Here is a 14,688-nt window from a genome sequence, read left to right as displayed (position 1 = left end):
ACACTTCCGTCGTGAATCGACCGCGCAGCATCTGCTAATTCTCTCTGTTACACGAATCCGTAGATTTTTCATCTACCATCTACAGCCAGTCTCTTAAAAATCCCATAACTTTGTCAATATTGGACTATACTACTTGATTTTTTTGGGGAAGTTAGAACAATCGGATCACTACATAACGTGAGAAAAATTTTTTACAAAAATTGCAATTCGTCGAAAGTACTGAGAAAATACTAAAAGTTGTATTTTGCAACTTTTTGATGTGGACTTGCATTGAAAATTTAGAAAGTACGACTTGTAGATGAATTATACATGTTCTGAGAATTTCATCTAAATCGGTGAACGTTGCCATGAGCTGCAGATGTTTCAAAATGATCACATAAATTCCCTGAGAAGGCCAAAATTCTGGCGACTTTCGCCCTTAAGCTTTCACCGTTAAATGTTTGTAGCTCGGTGCAATGTTGACCGATTCAGATGAAATATTCAGAATATGTATAATCGATACAGATGTACAAAACGTACATTTTAAATTTTTGATACAAGCCCGCATAAAAAAGTTGCAAAATACAACTTTTAGTACTTTCTCTGCAATTTCGACCAATTGCAATTTCAATCGAACATTTTTCTCACGGTATGTAGTGATCCAGTTGTTCTAACTTCTCAAAAAAATTGAAGTAGTATAGTCCAATATTGACAAAGTTATGCGATTTTTAAGAGCGTACGAATACTTATGGGATTGACTGTATCTCTCGATTCGACGCATTCGCGTTGCACATTCGAATCGCGATAAAACCGCAGAAAAAAAGATCGTACGTCGAAAATTATGGTGTCGTTATATAGAAGGTGCTCCACCAGTACCATGGCGATTTCATTCCCGAACAAAATTTGTCTCACTCTGCAGAGATGCAGAATTTTTCTAAACTTTATCGCACAGATACATCTTTCGTTCAAGCTGCAATAAAACAGTAGTAAAAAGAAATCGTATACCGAATTTTATGGGGTCGTTGCATAGGTGAAACTTCGATCTTCGAATCCGTGGAATCCCGGGAAAAAATTGTTGAACTGTTGAATTGTTGAATTGTTGTGGTTAGTTCAAATTCGGACCCCGACTTTATGCGAGATAAAAATTGTCTGCAACGTAGTAGAACCTAGATAAAAATATGTTTCTTCCACTAATAATGTAAATAAGCCTACGATAACGATACTCTTGCCATGTATCTACCTCCTGTTTCACGTTTCAACTACCAACTAACAATTACTGAAATTGTAAAAATGTTTTCATCGGAAATGTTTCAATGAACCTCTTCATTCAAGCACATACTACAATAAAAGTTGTATGAAGTCAGAATGGACACAGTCTTGTCACCGTTACAAAGCAATGTACACTACCGTCTATAAGTATTCGAACACCTTTTCAAGCGGAATAACTTTTTTAAAATTGGACCAAATGACTTGAATCATTTTCAGATGTTAGACCAACTAGTTTGCCAGAGAATGACTAAACAAATGTCTTTTTAGATTGCAATTGGTTGGAATGATAAATAAATTAAAGAATTATGATTTTTCAACTTTTTCATCTGATCTTACGACGATAATTTAAAAAAATGCGTTCTGTAGATTTCGATGACTGACATGCATACTGAAAATTTCATCGAAATCGGTCAACGTTGCAATGAGCTACAAACGTTCCAAGATGACAGTTCAAGGGTGAAATTCCCTGGCAAGGTCGAAAATCTGCGACTTTCATTCTTAAACTCTCTAACATCTAAAAACATTTAAAATCTAAACAAACTAACTGTCTAACATCTAAAAAAGATTCAAGTCATTTGGACCAATTTTAAAAAAGTCCGCTTCAGAAGGTGTCCAAATACTTATGGACGGCAGTGTACGTCAGTCGCGTTTATTGCTCGGTAGTTCTAGTGTTGGACGCAATAACCGGTATCTATAAAAAAAAAAAAAAATCCTCAAATCTCGCATATCAATTCCTCCACAATTTCCATGAAAATCAAACATCCCGACAAATCCCCCACCCTGAAACGTTTCTCAAACATGCCCAGCAGCAGCAGCAGCAGCAACAGCAGCAGCAGCAACAGCAGCGATTCCCGTAAATTAGAAGCCCGAACGTTGGTTGGGATCCACGCGGATCGAGCCAATGGTCGCTAAACGTGCTCAATTGCCGTTCCGGAGCGTTTTCCCAAGATATAACTAGCCGGCGACACATCGACGCATCGAAACGGGTTACGCGAGTATTCCACCCCCGGTGATCCCCTGGCCGTCGTCTTTCTCTCTTGATCTGTAGTTACACTCGGTCACGGTTACCGTTGGTAGTTGGGGCTGCGTAGGTACGCAAGGCTCGTTCTGCCCTGAACAGGCCAGTTTCGGGGGCGGGTAGGGGTGGCCAGGTCTCCCTCTCTCCACCGAGTTATCAGGGAGAGAGAGGGTACATGTGCGGGGGTGGTTGGGTATAACGTGCTCGTAGACCATGTGTAAAATTGGCGGCGCAGGCGCCCCGGTACCACCACCTTCTCTTCGTCCTTTCTTCCGCTCTCTGGCTCCGTCGCGAGTTCCTGACGGTACTGTGGCTCAGTCGGTGATCGTCGTCGGGCTCGCTCCAACAGCGAATCGCGTGCGCTCTCAGAACCACCCCTAATCCCGCGGTGCAACCATCAAACCTCGTCAAACTTCACCGCGAGTGATACTCGGCGCACCGTCGACGGAAACGACGAAACTCGCGAGCTTTAATCTACACCTCCGGGGGGCCCTGCATCGATCCCGAGGATCCCCGATCAATCGATCCCGATCCCAGGGTTACCTGGTTCAGGTCCAACACCTTCGGCCAGATAGATTCAATCAACCAACTAAAAGCAGAACGACCGACAGTCTCTCTGGGGCTAGAAGACGAAGAGATTCCAAGGACAATCGTCCTTTAGAGGATCCTCGATCTTTTGGATCGGCCTTTAGATACCGGCCTGGTACACCGTCCGAGCAATTGTCTCTCTTAGACCTGGGAAGACCCGGTGATCGTCTTTAATCTTCGTCTGCGAGCTCCGATCTATCGATCCTGATCCCTAGCCTGGTTCCACCGGCTAGATACATCGTTCGAAGCGTCGTCTCTCTTGGACAGGCCCTAGAAGACGAAGAGACTCGGAGGATCCTTGATATATGTGATCTTCTGGATCACTAGAGGATACCTGGAAGACTCGGATCAGCCACGAAGCAAGTCCTAATTAATACTCTGTTCGGTTCTGCCTATTCTGGCTACTTGTTGGAAGACTCCGGAGACGCGGGCACGCTCTTAGCTCTTTGGAGAGCTGTTTTGGAAGTTCGTGACCGTCAAGTCCTTCCGGTCAGTTCTGCTGGAGGATCACTGGGAGGATAGATAGACCAGGAAGATCGCGGGAGTTGGGGTTTCGGTGGTATTGCTTCGTTTCCTGGTCCAGGAAGCATCTTCGCGTTCTCCGGAGCGTTCCTCCACGTGGGGAGGAACCAGGACGTCTTAGCCCGTCGCAGCCGCGAAACTTTTCCTGCTTCCGACCCCCGTCGCGCAACGTGGAGGTAAGACCGATAGCTTCCTCTCTGGACACCTGAGAAGTCGTTTCTCACCTGGCGACAGGGGCCGGGGTCATTTTCGGCTCTTTAACCTGACGCGCCAAGTTTGTCTCGGCAAGCGTTTAACGTATCGTTCGAACAATTTTGAACTGTAGGAAAAAGTCGCGGATCGAATTTTACGGGCTCGTTCGATAGGGGAGACTCCAGTCTTCAAGTCCGTTAATACAAGTTCATAAACAATTTTTCAAAGTCTGTAGACACGTTACGATCCCAAATATTTGTCTGGACGCAGCGTTCCTCTAACCTTGTGCGTTAGCAAATAAATGGGGGTTTAATAAATGTTCTTTAAACAAATGGGGGTTTCGAAAATTTGTTTATGTAACTATACGCTGGCGGTGTACTCATTGTACACACAAATTTTTTTAGCCTGATCGAGCCATCCGCTTTTCGTACGTCGTTTGTCGATATGTGCGTTGCGTTGATGTGACGTTGAGGATGTTGTGTCATACTGTTTGTTTGCACAGTTATTGCATGTTTTCGAAAATAGCGCGTTGTTATTTTTTTGAGCGAGGAAAAAGCTCGCAAGCCTATAACCAGAAATTTGGATCTACTGATATTTTATGAAAGAGTTTGGTCATTTGTTTCTTTGGAATTTAACTTTTTAGAAGCGAGAACCAAGTTAGATAGAAAAGTAAGTTGGACCTGCAGGTTGCCAACAAATTTTTATTGTTAGTCATTCTTTGTCTTCCCAAGGTTGATCACCGCTATGCCGTTGCCATTCCCACTTCTCCAAGACCCCTAATGCTTCTTAACACTATTGACCGGAAGCCCATTAACCGGCTTTTTGTTGCCAACGTTTATCGACCGGTAGAACCTAAAGCTGCGTCCTCCTTGACATTCGCCATATGTGTCGGCGTTAGAATTTTTATGTTTTCTGTCTTGTACAGATAAAAATCCATAAATGTATCTCTGCTCGGATTATGACAGTGCTTTAGTAAACGGGGAAATGGGCAAAAATGGCCCTATGGGGCATTGATAGCTCCATGAATGGAGAAGGTTTGGAGCAAAAACCGTTCTGATTGTCCATTAGAAGCATTGTACTGGAGCAAATGTTATGTCAGAGATTGACAAAGTGTCTAATATTGTTAGGCTGGAATGTAGAGCGTCTGGGGTAGGCGTGGTTTTTTTGCTCTCGAGCCCCAGGGGGCAATTCAGGATGCCCTCTGCTAGAGGAGTGTTCTAAATTTCCTCAGAATCTATGTTTTGATGTAAATGATATTAGTTAATATAGAGTACTATCTGTTTTGTCCTTTCCACATGCAGACTGATCTAAGTAGGCGTGGCTTTTTCGCTCTCGAGTCAGAACAGTGCCCCAGAGAGTAACCAGGGCACTCTTTACCCTAGTAATACTCTAGATTTCCCCAACTACTATGTTTCAGGGCAAACGACATTAGTCAAACTAGAGAACTATCGGTTTTGTCCTTTCCACGTGCAGATTGCTCTAAGTAGGCGTGGCTTTTTCGCTCTCGAGTCAGAACAGTGCCCCAGAGAGTAACCAGGGCACTCTTTACCCTAGTAATACTCTAGATTTCCCCAACTACTATGTTTCAGGGCAAACGACATTAGTCAAACTAGAGAACTATCTGTTTTGTCCTTTCCACATGCAGATTGCTCTAAGTAGGCGTGGTTTTCTCGCTCCCGGGCCAGTCTCCGAGGATCTCGAACTCGGGAATGAGCAATCCCCGGCGGTTTCAATTCCACTTTCATAAAGAACAGACAGCCTCGGGCGTTCCCGTTCAAAGCGTCCACCCCGTACATCCCCGTCTACAATCAATTTCACGCGTACAACGGTCTCAAAGAGTCGGACTACGAGCTTTCTAGGGGTATAACGGAACATGCTCGAGCGGCATCGAAGCATTCTGTTTCTCGCGAATATCCGAGTGGCCTCTCTTCGGGCGCAGTGGCCGTTATCGTATCCCTCCGATCGGAAGAGGAACAACGAACCGGGTCGATCCGCATCCTCTCGATCATATTTCCGCTCCGAAAATCACTGTCCGATTGGTTCGTCCGACGGTGGACGTCGACGTCTACGTCAACCCTGAGAAAGAGCGTTTCGAAGAGTCGCAACAGTTAATTATGACAAGGTTGCACACTTTCGAACGGTTCAGGGCTAGGAAAATTAAAAAATTTTTTTAGTATGTGAAACAATTTTTTTTGGAAAATCAATATATACATCCTGTTGTACGATATTTAAGTAGCACGCCCTGAAAATTTGAGCTCGATTACTTAAACTGGAAGACCGTGGCAGCCATTTTCCCAATGCCATCTCTCCAAAGTCACTTCTGCACGATGGATGTAGCATAAGACAACCTCAACCATTTTTTTAATATGTAAAATAATTTTTTTTTTTGGGAAATCAATATATACATCCTGTTGTACGATGTTTAAGTAGCATGCCCTGAAAATTTGAGCTCGACAACTTAAACTGGAGGACCGTGGCAGCCATTTTCCCAATGCCATCTCCCCAAAGTCACTTCTGCACGATGGATGTAGCATAAGACAACCTCAACAATTTTTTTAATGTGTACAATAATTTTTTTGGGGAAATCAATATATACATCTTGTTGTACGATGTTTAAGTAGCGTGCCCTGAAAATTTGAGCTCGATTACTTAAACTGGAAGACCGTGGCAGCCATTTTCCCAATGCCATCTCCCCAAAGTGATTTCTGCACAATCCCTGTTTGTGGTACTAGCTGTACCTCCGCGAGGCGTTGTCTGACGCAAATTGTTGTAATTTTACATTAAATTAGACGAAAAGAGCTATCCATTGTCGAAGTCGAATTTGAAAAACACAATTTTCCAAAAAACTCACAGCTATTTAACGCGTTGAATGTCGCGGCCATCGCGTCAGAGTAACCGACGCTCTCGAACGACTGTCACAAAATGAATGCCACCGAATCGGGGATCAATTTGCCAATACCGGAATTAACTAGATTATAGCGTAAGGTGTAAACTTTATTATCGCGTCGCAAACAATTGTTATTAACAACGCTGATCGATTCTAGAAAATGAAACGCGCGAGACTTGTCTGTGTTAAATATATTACTTCAATTTTATGGAATGTTCGAGGTTGTTGCGTTGCAATATGCTCAAATACATGTTCAACGAAGGCTCGAATATTATAGTAAACGATATTGCAGGTAGCTAGATGTCCCGACAATTTCGAAAAGGTTCCGTTGAACGGGTTGTCTGAAACAAATGCAGGAAAATTCGTTAATTTTCAGCAGTTTGCGTCAGGGCTCCCCCCGTTAATTAAAGCCAGCCTCATTATTCGTTGTTACCACCCCCTTAGACGGTGAAAGGAGCCGAGTCGAGCCGACCAGCCGCGAACGGACCGGCCGATTCAACGCGAATTTCTGCTCGAAAGCGAATTCAAGTGGCATCCCGAGGAGAAACCGAGGCAAAAGAACAGTTTTTCTTTTTCTGGATTTTTTCCGGCGCTCTCGGGGTCGTTAAGTCGCTCCGACGGATATTTCTCCTCGTTTCTGTAACCCCCCCCCACTCTTTCTTTCATGTTTCACCCTCACTGATTATTATTTGCATCCTTCGGCGATGTTCGTGAAAAGTGGCGCGTTCACGGCGTCTACGAACATTGTTTCAACGTGTTTAGGTATTCGCAAAGCTATAAAAAAGTATACATCGTTAGACTCGGGAGAGTGTACAGAATCGTTCTATCGAAGAATCATGCGTCTACCTTCTGCGGTTCGAGCAGGAACATTTGTTAATGATGACAATGCGGCTCCTGTCACGAAGTTGACAAATCGATTGAATTTAATTAGATTGTGTGCGATTTTTAACTTCTATAGGAAAGACCATTTTGGAAAGTCGTAATCAGAATCTACTGGGTGTGCAAATTAATTCGCAACTTTCTCTTCGCGGATCGTTTACTCGCAAAAATAATCTCCGTCACTTTTGTATAAAATTTACTCCATCTTACAAGTGAAACATAAGAGGCGTTTAAGGATATCGATATACATATTATCTACTTATTAAAATGATTAATAATAGGGGAAGGTAGCCTAATTTGGACCATTTTTATATGTTTCAGTATATAGAGATGCATAAGAAGAAAAATTAGGTAGTAGAAAAGAAACTCGCTAAGTGGACCTTCAAAACCATCTATTAAATTTTACAAAACATTTATAACCGTGCAAAATGAATTAAAAAGAAATCGTGTCATCGGTCCAAATAAGAAAACCGGTTTCCTAAATTCAACCGCTGGTTTCCTAAATTGGACCGTTAGCTTTCTTAACGACAATTGCAACAAATGTTTAATGTTTAATGTTTGATATTGCACAGAAACCTAAATCTAACATAACCTCTCGAAATTGTAACTGCAAATTATAGATGAATAAGTAAGCTTTGTGCTGATATAATAAGACTTGCAATTAGTTACGTTTAGATGAATTAACTGCTTTCACTGTTACGTCCAAATAACTAATTTTCCACTCAGTCAAACAAATAACTCTTCTCCCGATGTAACCACGAAGCGTTTGTTCACAAACACGATTGCATTAACCTCGTCTATATCTACGTATAACAAGATGCCTATCCAAAATCGCGCAGACTTCAGCAATCTTTGGATATCATAGTGGTCCAAATTAGGCTACCTTCCCCTACATTTTCATTTGGTTCCAGTACCTTGTCATTGACAATTTTTATTTCGCACAAAGATCCCCCAAGTCCACTAACGAATACTTCTAATACGATAATTGAACGATTTGAAGTTACAACTGATTAACCCTTAGCACTCGAATGGCGACTGTAGGGCGCCACTAAAATTGCTGTATTATTATTCAAAATATTTTTTACATTATTAAATTAGTTCGCATTTAATAAATTACTAAATATTTCAGCACCGTTACGAGTAAATTGCACCATTTTCGTATGAAGGGAAATATTCAAGGTCGGAAAAAATGTTTCGTTTTGGAGTTAAAATGGCCTCGAGTGCAAAGGGTTAATATTACTGATTTGTGGGCCTAACAGAAGACACGTCTGTGCGAATTCGTGAAAAACTGTTGAAATTCGTGGGACAGCGTTATTTATCGAGCTCGTGGCTCGAATAGAAAGGGTCACGGAGGTCTTTCAGACTTCTGTCTGAAAAGGGGACAGCCATGCGCGGAGTGCCTGGAAGAATGACGACTGTAATGAAGGGCACCGGTAGTCGGCGAATCTAATAAAGACGTCGTCGCACAGGACCGTTCGCAAAAGCCTAAATGAAATTTTCTCCGGCGGCGTTCTTTCCGCAACGGCCGCTGTTCCGGTTCCGGTTCCGGTTCCGGGCAAATAACGAATGCCACCGGCTTTTTTTCCTCGAGCTTATTCCGCGCTCGAAAGAATGCTGTCCTCCGATATCGATCGATATTCGACGTCCCGATATCATTTTCTTCAACCCTCTTCCTCGAACCACTGAAAATTCGACAATACACCACGCCGATAGCCGCGGAACTATTTCCAGATATACCGTTGACGATTCCTCGGGTTATTTACCATGCAAATAAAATACAATCGAACACCTGTTTTTGTGCGGACCTTCTCTATGCGAATTGTATTTGGTGCGATTTTCTTTTGTGCGGTATATGAATGCCAACGGTGTAATACCGACACGCCTGTTTCAATCGTGGCCAGTAACATCAGTTAACCCTTAAGTGCATAGGTAAACTAAATATTAAGAACATGAATGCATACATGGGGTCCATTGAGGACCCCACACACCTAATTCCTTGCTAACTTTGATCACAGCAACAATTTATTTCTGTAAACACATTAAACATAACCTAAATATTGACAGAAGCAAATAGCTGCATCCTCAGTTCACAAATGGCGCGGCTAAAAATGTTAACACAAAATCCAACACTGGGGTCCTTTGCGGACCCTACTTATGCGTTTAAGGGTTAATGACGAACCTTCGAAAGTGCGTACCATTAACACTAGATTTACGGGACCCGTCAAAATGACGGGTTTTATGTTCTTTAATTTACAATTATTGGGACTGTAAAAATGCATTTATAGGAAATTTATTTAACGCATTTATTCCTTGGAACATATATTATAGTGAAAGCCTGCTAAAAATCTGGCTGAATATATTCTTGGTATTTTTATAAAATAATCCAAACTGGCCACTTTTGGTGCTCCGTAAATCTAGTGTTAAGGATTCATTTCATAGTGAGAGTGAAAGTAAATTAATTATGGTAACAAAAAATCAATCAACTCTAATATCTTTAGGCGACGAAAACGATTTTGAACCAGTTCGTCGCAAGAAGATGCGCGTGTTGGACTACCGACGTGTAGTATTGAATCATGTGTATTTTGAAAATATCTTCATGTTTGAAATGAGAAATTGAATTTTTTTAAAAAATGTTTCCATCTGTAATTGAATTATTTATTTCGTTTTCGAAGTACTTTCTCGCTATTTCGTAAATCTTTGACATATTTTCTAAGTGAGACGCTTCACGTGAGATCGACGCATCACGGAAACGTCCGTACACCAAAAGGAAAAACTATTTCCGAAACGCGAGGAACGTCGATGCCGAAACAAACTGGACAGAGGGAACGGTAAATCGCTCGCTCGAGTTCGAAACATAAAATAGCGGAAACAATGCAGCCCCTGCTGAACGAGGTGGGAACAAATTTCGCTCGCGTAAAAATTCCGCCTGTCACCGAATTTATTATTCAATGAAAATATCCGCTTTACACCGTTGCCACGGTTGTTTTTCGTTTCCGGATCATTTCCGTCAGCCGTGCCCACACTTTTTCATCCCAGCTAACGGTTGTGTTACACTTTTTCGATTCCTTTCGGCACTTCCAAAACGTGGCACCCATACGTGGCTGACGGAATTATTTATCCGGGTTTTAAACTGAATTTTTACGTTAACGCCCCGACTTTTAATTGTGAATATACCGGCAACTCCAACTTATTCTCATCATACTTCAACTCGCAAGTTTTCAAGTGTCGCATTTTAAATGCTACAACGACGTGCAAATAATAATATTAAAGTCATTCAAAACAATCTTTGTTCATCTCAGAAGTAATATAATTTTTATTACAATATTTATATTAATCGGTCGCAGATCGGTGGTGCCTGAGAGGCACACTTGGACCGTTAAGGGTTAATACATTCATTGTACCAAATTTGATTTCGGATCCGTGAAATGCAAGAAAGTTGGAGGACTACTCAACATCGCACATTTAATTTTTTTTCAATTTTTATTTCATTAAATAACTTACTTTGATCTCATGGAGTTTTTGAGGTTTCTCGTTTGCCGGTCAAAGCGTTAAGTGCTCAGTTATTGAAATATTTAAGGGTTAAAATCGAGCGGAATTAATCAGCGAGCAGAGAACGGCTTCGCGACCCAGAAACAGCGATGTATAAATTGTGGGGTGGTGCGAGGGGTTGGGGGGACGATGTTAGGGGTTAGTTGACCACCGCTGGCATAAAACAATGGCAGGCCGTGTACACCGATATCCTTCCGATAGTCGGAGGAAACTCGATTTGACTCGCCGGATTTCCGCCATTCGAAAAGAGCCACACGTATTACCGGTTATGCACCCTCTTTCTATTTCCCTCTCTCTCTCTCTCTCTCTCTCTCTCTCTCTCTCTCTCTCTCCTTTCTGTTCCCCTACCACTTCGGTTTCCCAATAACAGGGGCTAAAAATTGTTCAATTTGTCGCGCGCGTGCGGGAAGAGCCGTGTGTGCCGACGTGCAGTAATTTGTCTAGGGGAGTGTTAGTTCAGTCGATGAAAGAATTGGCTCGCAGAACGGAGTCCTCGATTCTAGACACCCCTTCATTTTTCACGGACCCCCCATTGTCACGAACGCTCGTGCACTTTCCGCGGAGCCGTTCCAAGATGCTCCAAAATGAAGACTCCACAGCAAGAAGAAGCACAGTAACTTCAGAAAATTTTTGGACCAACAGAAACACATTTGCGTTATTCTGACGAATGCAGCATTTTTACGCACCACCCTCCTTCCCCGTAGACTCCTTAAAAGCCAACGGTAGTCACGTGAAATATTCTCATGTAAGGACGAAAAGTTGAGGCCACGTAAAACAATTTTTCTCTTCAACCCTTGAGCGAGCCGTTTATGCGACCCGACTAAAATTTATGCTAACGTGTAAAATAAAGCTTGTGTAACGGCGAGACGTATGAACCAAATAGGAATTTATTTCTGTTTTATATTCTGAAATTAGTTTAATCTCTCCGCTATTTGAAATTATGCTCAACCATTTTCGCCAAAATGCATAAAATCCTAAATACGCCCCTTCGTAGAGAATTAAGTCCAAGCAATTTTTCCTAAATATTTTTCATTTAATTTGCATCTAAAGAAGGACCTTTGGAAAAATACACAAATTCTTCCGATTCCATTTCCTCGGAAGACACCTTCAGAGAACAACACCTACTCTCGTAGCCTTCTTCGATAATCGATCCGATTTTAATCTTCGGTTACGATCCGGTAGCTGTTTCGCAGCCTTGTTTTATTCTTCGTTAATTTGGGGATTCCATCCTGAATTCGAGTTTTCTTCATCTTCAGCGATAAAATCGCGTTCGGTCTTTCGTTTCACGCCCTCTCTCTCTCTCTCTCTCTCTCTCTCTCTCTCTCTCTCTCTCTCTCTCTCTCTCTCTCTCTCTCTATTAATTCCCCTCGTCTTGCCTAAGTGCTTTTCTTGGTTCGCTGTCTCTCATTCTCCCGGCTCTGCTTCCCGCTTCCGTTTCCATCGATGACAAGAGCCGAAGAGAAAGGGGATTTGAATCCTTTGACCTCGTTACGTCTTCGGGGGTCTGAGCACACGGTACACACATATCCCTGTCCCGGGATTTTCCAATTTCATCCCGGACTGATGGCTTGAAATAAGGCGAAATTAACTTCGCCGTGTAATTCGCGGCCCGAACGGACGGACCGTGAAAACGGTGAAAAATGTTGATGAAGAAACAGAGACGGACGTCGGCGCTGTTTGTACGGATCTACGTCTTCAGCAGTTAATTAGCACTCTATCCGAACTGTTCTCGTTCCCGCTTCTCTTCGATACGTGGCATCTGCGCAGAAAGTTTGTTCGATGGGAGAAGTCGAAAATCCACGTAGCAAATGCAATTAGACAGCGGATTTTTGTGCAAAATTCAAGTTTACTATGGGGCGAAGTAGACATTTATTTTCTTTCTTAACCAGTCAACTGTGGAATTTAATTTTAAAAATCCCTCACTGCGCAGAATTAAAATCAAGTAATGATGAATATACACGTCGAACGCAGGCCAAATGCGGCTATTATAAATTTCACGAAAAAAGTAAAGCTAAATGAGAAAGAATTACATTTTTATTCGATAAGAAATTAACAATTTATTAACGTTAACCGCACCGCAACAGAGTTTCGGATTGACGTGTATGCACGTAGAACGCGCTTAACTGGTTGATATCTTTAACACTAGAACCACCGGACCAGTCACAATGACTGGTTCCTAATTTTTTCTTTCACAATTACTGAAATTATAAAAATGTTTTCACGAGGATTTTTTGAATGAACTTTTTCATTCAAGCACATGTTAAAATAAAAATCGGTTTGAATAGATGTAGTCTTGTCATTATTACAATATTCGTCAGTTGTATTTATTACTCGGTAGTTCTAGTGTTAATCGGTTTCGAATAATACGACAACACTTTGAAATTCTTCCAATATTTTACTGTTTCAAACCAGTCGTTTTTAAATTCGCATTGCAAGTTTACGTTACCGAGCGTGACTTGTTGAAGGTTGAAACGTGCCGTTGAAGGGTCCATTAGAACAGCTATTAGGTTGGCGAGAAAGTAATTTCGGTTTTCACTAATAGATGGCTTTATGTTTTGTTTGATTGACTTCTGTTAACGTTGCGTTTGTTTTCTTTCTGACATTTCATAACTGCATCTTTTAGGTTACTTTTGAAGCAAATTACACGTAATTTTGATTGAAATTGTTAGTTCTGTGTCAATTTGAACATGGAGTGCAGAAACGAACATTATAGGCACATATTGCTTTTTTGTTTCCGTAGAGGTAAAAAAGCTGCCGAGGCTCGCAAAGATATATGTGAAGTTTATGGTGTGGATTGCTTAACAGAACGCACGTGCCAGAATTGGTTAAAAAAATTCCGTTCTGGAAATTTCTCACTTGAAGACGGACAACGTTCTGGTCGACCATCTGAAGTTGATGATGACCAAATGAAAACCGTTATTGAATCGGATCGTCGTATAACTGTCCGAGAGATTGCAGACAGGTTAAATGTCTCGCATACAACTATAGAATATCGTTTAAAAAGTCTCGGAATCGTTAAGAAGCTCGATATTTGGGTTCCACGCGAATTGAAAGAAATTCACTTAACGCAACGCATCAACATATGCGATATGCATCTCAAACGAAATGAAATCGACCCTTTTCTGAAGCGAATCGTCACTGGTGATGAGAAATGGGTTGTTTGCAATAACACAACTAGAAAACGATCATGGTCGAAGCGTGATGAATCAGCCCAAACCACGCCGAAAGCTGAATTGCACCAAAAGAAGATCATGTTGTCAAATTGGTGGGATTACAAAGGTATTGTGTATTTTGAGCTTCTCCCAAGGAACCAAACCATCAATTCAGATGTTTATTATCGACAACTATCAAAACTGGACATAGCGATCAAAGAAAAACGGCCAGAATTGGGAAATCGCAAAGGAATCGTGTTCCACCATGATAACGCTAGGCCACACACATCTTTGGTAACGTGTGAAAAGTTATTGGAGCTTGGTTGGGAAGTGACGTCACATCCACCATATAGCCCTGACATTGCACCATCAGATTATCATTTATTCCGAAGTTTACAAAACTCTTTGAATGGTAAAACTTTCACTAATGATGATGATCTGAAATCGCACTTGGATCAGTTTTTCACCGAAAAGGATCAGAAGTTTGATGAGCGCGGAATTATGAAGCTACCAGAAAGATGGCGAAAGATCATAGAACAAGTAGGAAAATATTTTATTGATTAAAGTTCATTGCTTTGATAAAACAATTGGATTTTATTTCACCTAAAAATACCGAAATTACTTTCATGCCAACCTAATATTTCGAGAATTCT

At 41.7% G+C, this 14,688-nt stretch overlaps 1 protein-coding gene across 4 annotated transcripts in view; it reads left to right on the top strand.

The window, feature by feature from the left end:
- LOC143353744 (uncharacterized) overlaps positions 1–14,688 on the top strand; it is a 164,363-nt gene that overhangs the window by 7,130 nt on the left and 142,545 nt on the right. The gene's annotated exons all lie outside the window — the stretch shown is intronic.

Source organism: Halictus rubicundus, chromosome 4 (assembly GCF_050948215.1).
Source record: "Halictus rubicundus isolate RS-2024b chromosome 4, iyHalRubi1_principal, whole genome shotgun sequence".
Taxonomy (NCBI): domain Eukaryota; kingdom Metazoa; phylum Arthropoda; class Insecta; order Hymenoptera; family Halictidae; genus Halictus; species Halictus rubicundus.
The sequence above is the reverse complement of the archived record's forward strand: the minus strand, read 5'-3'. Positions and strand labels throughout refer to the sequence as shown.